General features: G+C 36.8%; 6 non-coding genes across 6 annotated transcripts; all 6 read left to right on the top strand.

The window, feature by feature from the left end:
• The first annotated feature begins 2248 nt into the window (after positions 1-2248).
• Positions 2249-2335, top strand: trnay-gua (transfer RNA tyrosine (anticodon GUA)). Its single transcript is given in 2 exon segments — positions 2249-2285; positions 2300-2335. It is a non-coding gene; the product is annotated as a tRNA-Tyr (tRNA).
• Positions 2336-3673: 1338 nt separating this feature from the next.
• Positions 3674-3760, top strand: trnay-gua (transfer RNA tyrosine (anticodon GUA)). Its single transcript is given in 2 exon segments — positions 3674-3710; positions 3725-3760. It is a non-coding gene; the product is annotated as a tRNA-Tyr (tRNA).
• Positions 3761-6629: 2869 nt separating this feature from the next.
• On the top strand, positions 6630-6716 carry trnay-gua (transfer RNA tyrosine (anticodon GUA)). Its single transcript is given in 2 exon segments — positions 6630-6666; positions 6681-6716. It is a non-coding gene; the product is annotated as a tRNA-Tyr (tRNA).
• A 1751-nt stretch (positions 6717-8467) lies between these two features.
• Positions 8468-8554, top strand: trnay-gua (transfer RNA tyrosine (anticodon GUA)). The gene is given in 2 exon segments: positions 8468-8504; positions 8519-8554. It is a non-coding gene; the product is annotated as a tRNA-Tyr (tRNA).
• A 1323-nt stretch (positions 8555-9877) lies between these two features.
• On the top strand, positions 9878-9964 carry trnay-gua (transfer RNA tyrosine (anticodon GUA)). The gene is given in 2 exon segments: positions 9878-9914; positions 9929-9964. It is a non-coding gene; the product is annotated as a tRNA-Tyr (tRNA).
• A 1067-nt stretch (positions 9965-11031) lies between these two features.
• Positions 11032-11118, top strand: trnay-gua (transfer RNA tyrosine (anticodon GUA)). Its single transcript is given in 2 exon segments — positions 11032-11068; positions 11083-11118. It is a non-coding gene; the product is annotated as a tRNA-Tyr (tRNA).
• The last annotated feature ends 1218 nt before the right edge of the window (positions 11119-12336 follow it).

Genomic DNA, 12336 nt, shown 5'->3' with positions numbered 1-12336 from the left:
TTTACAACTGTGGTTCTGGTCCTGGAGCACCACTGTCCTGAACAGTGTTGTAATTCAGAAGATGCAGTGGCATTTGAGGGAAGAATGTACACAAGACAAAAGCATATTGGATTAAAAAGTAAAAAATAATAATAATAATCGTTAATATCGTGAGGTGTTAATAATGACTGAACCGATTAACATAGACAACCTGAAAGAGTCATGCTACAACCCTTTGATAGCTCAGTTGGTAGAGTGGAGGACTGTAGAGGCTGCAGCCAAAATTTGGGTTGGAATCCAGCTTGAAGGAGTCAAACTTTTGAAGGTGCTGTACTGTGTATTACTATGTATGTGACAAATGAACTTTAAACATGAAGAATGTGTGAAAAGTGAGCAAAGCAAAGCTCACTCCAACAGATTCATTTCTTGCCATTGCAGCAAACAGTGGATCTACTACTAATCATAGCAGGGCTATGGTTCTCAAATCTGGTCCTGGAGCAGCACTGCCCTGAAATGTGTTGCATTTCAGAAGATCCAGTGAAATTTGGGGGGAAGAAAGAGTATTGAATAAAATACATTTAAAAATAAAAAAACATAATAATAATAATAATAATAATAATAATAATAATAATAATATTGTGATCGGTTAATGAAAAATTAACTGATCAACTTGGACAACCTGACTAAACTTTTCCCAGACCCTTCGATAGCTCAGTTGGTAGAGCGGAGGACTGTAGAGGCTGCAGCTGAAATCCTTAGGTCACTGGTTCAAATCCGGCTCGAAGGAGGCACACTTTTAAATGCCTCTCACTGCTCATGTTTGTAACAAAGAAACTTTAAACGTGTGTAAAATAAACAGTGAGCAAAGCTCCTAGCAACATTTTTATTTCTGGCATTAAAGCAGTGGTTCTACCAAGCACTAACATAGCAGGGCTGAAAACTTTCTGGATTTGCTGGGAGATCTGCTGGGAAATAATATTTTTTATTTATTTATTATTTATCACTATTTTCTAAACTCCTTTATCATTTACAACTGTGGTTCTGGTCCTGGAGCACCACTGTCCTGAACAGTGTTGTAATTCAGAAGATGCAGTGGCATTTGAGGGAAGAATGTACACAAGACAAAAGCATATTGGATTAAAAAGTAAATAATAATAATAATAATCGTTAATATCATGAGGTGTTAATAATGACTGAACCGATTAACATAGACAACCTGAAAGAGTCATGCTACAACCCTTTGATAGCTCAGTTGGTAGCGTGGAGGACTGTAGAGGCTGCAGCCAAAATTTGGGTTGGAATCCAGCTCGAAGGAGTCAAACTTTTGAAGGTGCTGTACTGTGTATAACTATGTATGTGACAAATGAACTTCAAACATGAAGAATGTGTGAAAAGTGAGCAAAGCAAAGCTCACTCCAACAGATTCATTTCTTGCCATTGCAGCAAACAGTGATTCTTCCAACTACTTCCAACAGGGCTATGGTTTTCAAATAAAATAAATGTAAAAATAAAATAACATATATAATAATAATAACAATAACAACAATCATAATCAATAAAACTGTTTATATTGTGATTTGTTAATGAAAAGGTAACTGATCAACATGGACGACCTGACCCAAATACATTGCGCCCTTCGATAGCTCAGTTGGTAGAGTGGAGGACTGTAGAGGCTGCAGCCGAAATTTGGGTTGGAATCCAGCTCGAAGGAGGCAACCTTTTGAAGGTGCTGTACTGTGTATAACTATGTATGTGACAAATGAACTTTAAACATGAAGAATGTGTGAAAAGTGAGCAAAGCAAAGCTCACTCCAACAGATTCATTTCTTGCCATTGCAGCAAACAGTGATTCTTCCAACTACTTCCAACAGGGCTATGGTTTTCAAATAAAATAAATGTAAAAATAAAATAACATATATGATAATAATAACAATAACAACAATCATAATCAAGCATTGCAGCAAACAGTGGATCTACTACTAATCATAGCAGGGCTATGGTTCTCAAATCTGGTCCTGGAGCAGCACTGCCCTGAAATGTGTTTTGCATTTCAGAAGATCCAGTGAAATTTGGGGGTAAGAAAGAGTATTGAATAAAATACATAAAAAAAACATAATAATAATAATCATAATAATAATCATAATAATAATAATAATAATAATAATAATAATAATAATAATAATAATAATAATAATAATGTTTATATTGTGATCGGTTAATGAAAAATTAACTGATCAACCTGGACAACCTGACTAAACTTTTCCCAGACCCTTCGATAGCTCAGTTGGTAGAGCGGAGGACTGTAGAGGCTGCAGCTGAAATCCTTTGGTCGCTGGTTCAAATCCAGCTCGAAGGAGGCACACTTTTAAATGCCTCTCACTGCTCATGTTTGTAACAAAGAAACTTTAAACGTGTGTAAAATAAACAGTGAGCAAAGCTCCTAGCAACATTTTTATTTCTGGCATTAAAGCAGTGGTTCTACCAAGCACTAACATAGCAGGGCTGAAAACTTTCTGGATTTGCTGGGAGATCTGCTGGGAAATAATATTTTTTATTTATTTATTATTTATCACTATTTTCTAACCTCCTTTATCATTTACAACTGTGGTTCTGGTCCTGGAGCACCACTGTCCTGAACAGTGTTGTAATTCAGAAGATGCAGTGGCATTTGAGGGAAGAATGTACACAAGACAAAAGCATATTGGATTAAAAAGTAAATAATAATAATAATAATAATAATAATCGTTAATATCATGAGGTGTTAATAATGACTGAACCGATTAACATAGACAACCTGAAAGAGTCATGCTACAACCCTTTGATAGCTCAGTTGGTAGCGTGGAGGACTGTAGAGGCTGCAGCCAAAATTTGGGTTGGAATCCAGCTCGAAGGAGTCAAACTTTTGAAGGTGCTGTACTGTGTATAACTATGTATGTGACAAATGAACTTCAAACATGAAGAATGTGTGAAAAGTGAGCAAAGCAAAGCTCACTCCAACAGATTCATTTCTTGCCATTGCAGCAAACAGTGATTCTTCCAACTACTTCCAACAGGGCTATGGTTTTCAAATAAAATAAATGTAAAAATAAAATAACATATATAATAATAATAACAATAACAACAATCATAATCAATAAAACTGTTTATATTGTGATTTGTTAATGAAAAGGTAACTGATCAACATGGACGACCAGACCCAAATAAATTGCACTCTTCGATAGCTCAGTTGGTAGAGCGGAGGACTGTAGCGGCTGCAGCTGAAATCCTTAGGTCGCTGATTCAAATCCGGCTCGAAGGAGGCAACCTTTTGAAGGTGCTGTACTGTGTATAACTATGTATGTGACAAATGAACTTTAAACATGAAGAATGTGTGAAAAGTGAGCAAAGCAAAGCTCACTCCAACAGATTCATTTCTTGCCATTGCAGCAAACAGTGGATCTACTACTAATCATAGCAGGGCTATGGTTCTCAAATCTGGTCCTGGAGCAGCACTGCCCTGAAATGTGTTGCATTTCAGAAGATCCAGTGAAATTTGGGGGGAAGAAAGAGTATTGAATAAAATACATTTAAAAATAAAAAAACATAATAATAATAATAATTATAATAATAATAATAATAATAATAATAATATTGTGATCGGTTAATGAAAAATTAACTGATCAACCTGGACAACCTGACTAAATTTTTCCCAGACCCTTCGATAGCTCAGTTGGTAGAGCGGAGGACTGTAGAGGCTGCAGCTGGAATCCTTAGGTCGCTGGTTCAAATCCGGCTCGAAGGAGGCACACTTTTAAATGCCTCTCACTGCTCATGTTTGTAACAAAGAAACTTTAAACGTGTGTAAAATAAACAGTGAGCAAAGCTCCTAGCAACATTTTTATTTCTGGCATTAAAGCAGTGGTTCTACCAAGCACTAACATAGCAGGGCTGAAAACTTTCTGGATTTGCTGGGAGATCTGCTGGGAAATAATATTTTTTATTTATTTATTATTTATCACTATTTTCTAAACTCCTTTATAATTTACAACTGTGGTTCTGGTCCTGGAGCACCACTGTCCTGAACAGTGTTGTAATTCAGAAGATGCAGTGGCATTTGAGGGAAGAATGTACACAAGACAAAAGCATATTGGATTAAAAAGTAAATAATAATAATAATAATAATAATAATAATAATAATAATAATAATAATAATGTTTATATTGTGATCGGTTAATGAAAAGTTAACTGATCAACTTGGAAAACCTGACAGAGTCTTACCCAGACCCTTAGATAGCTCAGTTGGTAGAGTGGAGGACTGTAGAGGCAGCAGCTGAAATCCTTAGGTCGCTGGTTCAAATCCGTCTTGAAGGAGGCACACTTTTAAATGCCTCTCACTGCTCATGTTTGTAACAAAGAAACTTTAAACGTGTGTAAAATAAACAGTGAGCAAAGCTCCTAGCAACATTTTTATTTCTGGCATTGAAGCAGTGGTTCTACCAAGCACTAACATAGCAGGGCTGAAAACTTTCTGGATTTGCTGGGAGATCTGCTGGGAAATAATATTTTTTATTTATTTATTATTTATCACTATTTTCTAACCTCCTTTATCATTTACAACTGTGGTTCTGGTCCTGGAGCACCACTGTCCTGAACAGTGTTGTAATTCAGAAGATGCAGTGGCATTTGAGGGAAGAATGTACACAAGACAAAAGCATATTGGATTAAAAAGTAAATAATAATAATAATAATCGTTAATATCATGAGGTGTTAATAATGACTGAACCGATTAACATAGACAACCTGAAAGAGTCGTGCTACAACCCTTTGATAGCTCAGTTGGTAGAGTGGAGGACTGTAGAGGCTGCAGCCGAAATTTGGGTTGGAATCCAGCTTGAAGGAGTCAAACTTTTGAAGGTGCTGTACTGTGTATATCTATGTATGTGACAAATGAACTTTAAACATGAAGAATGTGTGAAAAGTGAGCAAAGCAAAGCTCACTCCAACAGATTCATTTCTTGCCATTGCAGCAAACAGTGGATCTACTACTAATCATAGCAGGGCTATGGTTCTCAAATCTGGTCCTGGAGCAGCACCGCCCTGAAATGTGTTGCATTTCAGAAGATCCAGTGAAATTTGGGGGGAAGAAAGAGTATTGAATAAAATACATAAAAAAAAAAACATAAAAAAAAAAAAAATAATAATAATGTTTATATTGTGATCGGTTAATGAAAAGTTAACTGATCCACCTGGACAACCTGGCTAAACTTTTCCCAGACCCTTCGATAGCTCAGTTGGTAGAGCGGAGGACTGTAGAGGCTGCAGTTGAAATCCGGCTTGAAGGAGGCACACTTTTAAATGCCTCTCACTGCTCATGTTTGTAACAAAGAAACTTTAAACGTGTGTAAAATAAACAGTGAGCAAAGCTCCTAGCAACATTTTTATTTCTGGCATTGAAGCAGTGGTTCTACCAAGCACTAACATAGCAGGGCTGAAAACTTTCTGGATTTGCTGGGAGATCTGCTGGGAAATAATATTTTTTATTTACTTATTATTTATCACTATTTTCTAACCTCCTTTATCATTTACAACTGTGGTTCTGGTCCTGGAGCACCACTGTCCTGAACAGTGTTGTAATTCAGAAGATGCAGTGGCATTTGAGGGAAGAATGTACACAAGACAAAAGCATATTGGATTAAAAAGTAAATAATAATAATAATAATCGTTAATATCGTGAGGTGTTAATAATGACTGAACCGATTAACATAGACAACCTGAAAGAGTCATGCTACAACCCTTTGATAGCTCATTTGGTAGAGTGGAGGACTGTAGAGGCTGCAGCTGAAATTTGGGTTGGAATCCAGCTCGAAGGAGTCACCCTTTTGAAGGTGCTGTACTGTGTATAACTATGTATGTGACAAATGAACTTCAAACATGAAGAATGTGTGAAAAGTGAGCAAAGCAAAGCTCACTCCAACAGATTCATTTCTTGCCATTGCAGCAAACAGTGATTCTTCCAACTATTTCCAACAGGGCTATGGTTTTCAAATAAAATAAATGTAAAAATAAAATAACATATATAATAATAATAACAATAACAACAATCATAATCAATAATACTGTTTATATTGTGATTTGTTAATGAAAAGGTAACTGATCAACATGGACGACCTGACCCGAATACATTGCACCCTTCGATAGCTCAGTTGGTAGAGCGGAGGACTGTAGTGGCTGCAGCTGAAATCCTTAGGTCGCTGGTTCGAATCAGGCTCGAAGGAGGCAAACTTTTGAAGGTGCTGTACTGTGTATAACTATGTATGTGACAAATGAACTTTAAACATGAAGAATGTGTGAAAAGTGAGCAAAGCAAAGCTCCCTCCAACAGATTCATTTCTTGCCATTGCAGCAAACAGTGGATCTACTACTAATCATAGCAGGGCTATGGTTCTCAAATCTGGTCCTGGAGCAGCACTGCCCTGAAAAGTGTTGCATTTCAGAAGATCCAGTGAAATTTGGGGGGAAGAAAGAGTATTGAATAAAATACATTTAAAAATAAAAAAACATAATAATAATACTAATAATAATAATAATAATAATAATAATGTTTATATTGTGATCGGTTAATGAAAAATTAACTGATCAACCTGGACAACCTGACTAAATTTTTCCCAGACCCTTCGATAGCTCAGTTGGTAGAGCGGAGGACTGTAGAGGCTGCAGCTGAAATCCTTAGGTCGCTGGTTCAAATCCGGCTCGAAGGAGGCACACTTTTAAATGCCTCTCACTGCTCATGTTTGTAACAAAGAAACTTTAAACGTGTGTAAAATAAACAGTGAGCAAAGCTGCTAGCAACATTTTTATTTCTGGCATTAAAGCAGTGGTTCTACCAAGCACTAACATAGCAGGGCTGAAAATTTTCTGCATTTGCTGGGAGATCTGCTGGGAAATAATATTTTTTATTTATTTATTATTTATCACTATTTTCTAAACTCCTTTATCATTTACAACTGTGGTTCTGGTCCTGGAGCACCACTGTCCTGAACAGTGTTGTAATTCAGAAGATGCAGTGGCATTTGAGGGAAGAATGTACACAAGACAAAAGCATACTGCATCACTGCCTGGTTTGGGACCTGCACAGCCTCTGACCGCAAGTCCCTCCAACGCATTGTGAGGACAGCTGAGAAGATCATCGGAGTCTCTCTCCCCTCCGTCATGGACATTTACACCACCCGCTGCATCCGCAAAGCAACCAGCATTGTGGATGACTCCACCCACCCTTCACACAGTCTGTTCTCCCTCCTGCCATCAGGAAGAAGGTACCGCAGCATCCGGTCCAACATGACCAGACTCTGCAATAGCTTCTTCCCCCAAGCCATCAGACTCCTCAACACAACTCAACTCCTGAACTGATATCTTACACTCTCCCTCTCTCTCTCTCTCTCTCTCTCCCTCTCTCACTCTTTCCAACCATTTATCCCAGATAACATGGGAAGCATTTTTTGCACAAGCATTTGCACTGATAACTTTACTACCTCACTGGACTCTATTTATCGCACATTGCACAACTTGCACACTACAGTCATTATTTATTATCCTCTGTCTGTACTGTGTTGTCTGTCCGCACTTGTTTGTTTGTGTTGCACTTGTGTCTTGTATGCACTGTCTATGTTGCACCATGGTCCGGGAGGAACGTTGTTTCGTTTCACTGTGTACTCTGTATGTAGTTGAAATGACAATAAACCCACTTGACTTGACTTGACTTGACTTGATATTGGATTAAAAAGTAAATAATAATAATAATAATAATAATAATAATAATTGTTAATATCGTGAGGTGTTAATAATGACTGAACCGATTAACATAGACAACCTGAAAGAATCATGCTACAACCCTTTGATAGCTCAGTTGGTAGAGTGGAGGACTGTAGAGGCTGCAGCCAAAATTTGGGTTGGAATCCAGCTCGAAGAAGGCCAACTTTTGAAGGTGCTGTACTGTGTATAACTATGTATGTGACAAATGAACTTTAAACATGAAGAATGTGTGAAAAGTGAGCAAAGCAAAGCTCACTCCAACAGATTCATTTCTTGCCATTGCAGCAAACAGTGATTCTTCCAACTACTTCCAACAGGGCTATGGTTTTCAAATAAAATAAATGTAAAAATAAAATAACATATATGATAATAATAACAATAACAACAATCATAATCAAGCATTGCAGCAAACAGTGGATCTACTACTAATCATAGCAGGGCTATGGTTCTCAAATCTGGTCCTGGAGCAGCACTGCCCTGAAATGTGTTTTGCATTTCAGAAGATCCAGTGAAATTTGGGGGTAAGAAAGAGTATTGAATAAAATACATAAAAAAAACATAATAATAATAATCATAATAATAATCATAATAATAATAATAATAATAATAATAATAATAATAATAATAATGTTTATATTGTGATCGGTTAATGAAAAATTAACTGATCAACCTGGACAACCTGACTAAACTTTTCCCAGACCCTTCGATAGCTCAGTTGGTAGAGCGGAGGACTGTAGAGGCTGCAGCTGAAATCCTTAGGTCGCTGGTTCAAATCCAGCTCGAAGGAGGCACACTTTTAAATGCCTCTCACTGCTCATGTTTGTAACAAAGAAACTTTAAACGTGTGTAAAATAAACAGTGAGCAAAGCTCCTAGCAACATTTTTATTTCTGGCATTAAAGCAGTGGTTCTACCAAGCACTAACATAGCAGGGCTGAAAACTTTCTGGATTTGCTGGGAGATCTGCTGGGAAATAATATTTTTTATTTATTTATTATTTATCACTATTTTCTAACCTCCTTTATCATTTACAACTGTGGTTCTGGTCCTGGAGCACCACTGTCCTGAACAGTGTTGTAATTCAGAAGATGCAGTGGCATTTGAGGGAAGAATGTACACAAGACAAAAGCATATTGGATTAAAAAGTAAATAATAATAATAATAATAATAATCGTTAATATCATGAGGTGTTAATAATGACTGAACCGATTAACATAGACAACCTGAAAGAGTCATGCTACAACCCTTTGATAGCTCAGTTGGTAGCGTGGAGGACTGTAGAGGCTGCAGCCAAAATTTGGGTTGGAATCCAGCTCGAAGGAGTCAAACTTTTGAAGGTGCTGTACTGTGTATAACTATGTATGTGACAAATGAACTTCAAACATGAAGAATGTGTGAAAAGTGAGCAAAGCAAAGCTCACTCCAACAGATTCATTTCTTGCCATTGCAGCAAACAGTGATTCTTCCAACTACTTCCAACAGGGCTATGGTTTTCAAATAAAATAAATGTAAAAATAAAATAACATATATAATAATAATAACAATAACAACAATCATAATCAATAAAACTGTTTATATTGTGATTTGTTAATGAAAAGGTAACTGATCAACATGGACGACCAGACCCAAATACATTGCACTCTTCGATAGCTCAGTTGGTAGAGCGGAGGACTGTAGCGGCTGCAGCTGAAATCCTTAGGTCGCTGATTCAAATCCGGCTTGAAGGAGGCAACCTTTTGAAGGTGCTGTACTGTGTATAACTATGTATGTGACAAATGAACTTTAAACATGAAGAATGTGTGAAAAGTGAGCAAAGCAAAGCTCACTCCAACAGATTCATTTCTTGCCATTGCAGCAAACAGTGGATCTACTACTAATCATAGCAGGGCTATGGTTCTCAAATCTGGTCCTGGAGCAGCACTGCCCTGAAATGTGTTGCATTTCAGAAGATCCAGTGAAATTTGGGGGGAAGAAAGAGTATTGAATAAAATACATTTAAAAATAAAAAAACATAATAATAATAATAATTATAATAATAATAATAATATTGTGATCGGTTAATGAAAAATTAACTGATCAACCTGGACAACCTGACTAAACTTTTCCCAGACCCTTCGATAGCTCAGTTGGTAGAGCGGAGGACTGTAGAGGCTGCAGCTGGAATCCTTAGGTCGCTGGTTCAAATCCGGCTCGAAGGAGGCACACTTTTAAATGCCTCTCACTGCTCATGTTTGTAACAAAGAAACTTTAAACGTGTGTAAAATAAACAGTGAGCAAAGCTCCTAGCAACATTTTTATTTCTGGCATTAAAGCAGTGGTTCTACCAAGCACTAACATAGCAGGGCTGAAAACTTTCTGGATTTGCTGGGAGATCTGCTGGGAAATAATATTTTTTATTTATTTATTATTTATCACTATTTTCTAAACTCCTTTATCATTTACAACTGTGGTTCTGGTCCTGGAGCACCACTGTCCTGAACAGTGTTGTAATTCAGAAGATGCAGTGGCATTTGAGGGAAGAATGTACACAAGACAAAAGCATATTGGATTAAAAAGTAAATAATAATAATAATAATCGTTAATATCGTGAGGTGTTAATAATGACTGAACCGATTAACATAGACAACCTGAAAGAGTCATGCTACAACCCTTTGATAGCTCAGTTGGTAGAGTGGAGGACTGTAGAGGCTGCAGCCGAAATTCGGGTTGGAATCCAGTTCGAAGGAGTCAAACTTTTGAAGGTGCTGTACTGTGTATAACTATGTATGTGACAAATGAACTTTAAACATGAAGAATGTGTGAAAAGTGAGCAAAGCAAAGCTCACTCCAACAGATTCATTTCTTGCCATTGCAGCAAACAGTGATTCTTCCAACTACTTCCAACAGGGCTATGGTTTTCAAATAAAATAAATGTAAAAATAAAATAACATATATGATAATAATAACAATAACAACAATCATAATCAAGCATTGCAGCAAACAGTGGATCTACTACTAATCATAGCAGGGCTATGGTTCTCAAATCTGGTCCTGGAGCAGCACTGCCCTGAAATGTGTTTTGCATTTCAGAAGATCCAGTGAAATTTGGGGGTAAGAAAGAGTATTGAATAAAATACATAAAAAAAAAACATAATAATAATAATAATAATAATAATAATAATAATCATAATAATAATAATAATAATAATAATAATGTTTATATTGTGATCGGTTAATGAAAAATTAACTGATCAACCTGGACAACCTGACTAAATTTTTCCCAGACCCTTCGATAGCTCAGTTGGTAGAGCGGAGGACTGTAGAGGCTGCAGCTGAAATCCTTAGGTCGCTGGTTCAAATCCGGCTCGAAGGAGGCACACTTTTAAATGCCTCTCACTGCTCATGTTTGTAACAAAGAAACTTTAAACGTGTGTAAAATAAACAGTGAGCAAAGCTCCTAGCAACATTTTTATTTCTGGCATTAAAGCAGTGGTTCTACCAAGCACTAACATAGCAGGGCTGAAAACTTTCTGGATTTGCTGGGAGATCTGCTGGGAAATAATATTTTTTATTTATTTATTATTTATCACTATTTTCTAACCTCCTTTATCATTTACAACTGTGGTTCTGGTCCTGGAGCACCACTGTCCTGAACAGTGTTGTAATTCAGAAGATGCAGTGGCATTTGAGGGAAGAATGTACACAAGACAAAAGCATATTGGATTAAAAAGTAAATAATAATAATAATAATCGTTAATATCGTGAGGTGTTAATAATGACTGAACCGATTAACATAGACAACCTGAAAGAGTCATGCTACAACCCTTTGATAGCTCAGTTGGTAGAGTGGAGGACTGTAGAGGCTGCAGCCGAAATTCGGGTTGGAATCCAGTTCGAAGGAGTCAAACTTTTGAAGGTGCTGTACTGTGTATAACTATGTATGTGACAAATGAACTTTAAACATGAAGAATGTGTGTGTCTGGGCCTGGAGCACCACTGCCCTGAAAAGTGTTGCATTTCAGAAGATCCAGTGAAATTTGGGGGGAAGAAAGAGTATTGAATAAAATACATTTAAAAATAAAAAACATAATAATAATAATAATAATAATAATAATAATGTTTATATTGTGATCGGTTAATGAAAAGTTAACTGATCCACCTGGACAACCTGACTAAACCTTACCCAGACCCTTTGATAGCTCAGTTGGTAGAGCGGAGGACTGTAGAGGCTGTCGCTGGTTCGAATCTGGTTCGAAGGAGTCACTCTTTTAAAAGTGCTGTACTGTGTATAACTATGTATGTGACAAATGATCTTTAAACTTGAAGAATGTGTGAAAATAACAGATTGATTTCTTGCCATTGCAGCAAACAGTGGTTCTTCCAACTACTTCCAACAGGGCTATGGTTTTCAAATAAAATGAATGTAAAAATAAAATAACATAATAATAATAACAATAACAACAATCATAATCAATAATATTGTTTATATTGTGATTTATATTGTGAAAGCAATGTGTGAAGGGGAGCAAAGCTACTAGTAACTTCAACTCCAACAGATTCATTTCTAGGCATTGCAGCCAACAGTGGCTCT

The sequence above is a fragment of the Salminus brasiliensis genome, chromosome 5 (assembly GCF_030463535.1).
Source record: "Salminus brasiliensis chromosome 5, fSalBra1.hap2, whole genome shotgun sequence".
NCBI classification, from domain to species: Eukaryota; Metazoa; Chordata; class Actinopteri; order Characiformes; family Bryconidae; genus Salminus; species Salminus brasiliensis.
This window is presented reverse-complemented; position numbering and strand designations above follow the sequence as displayed.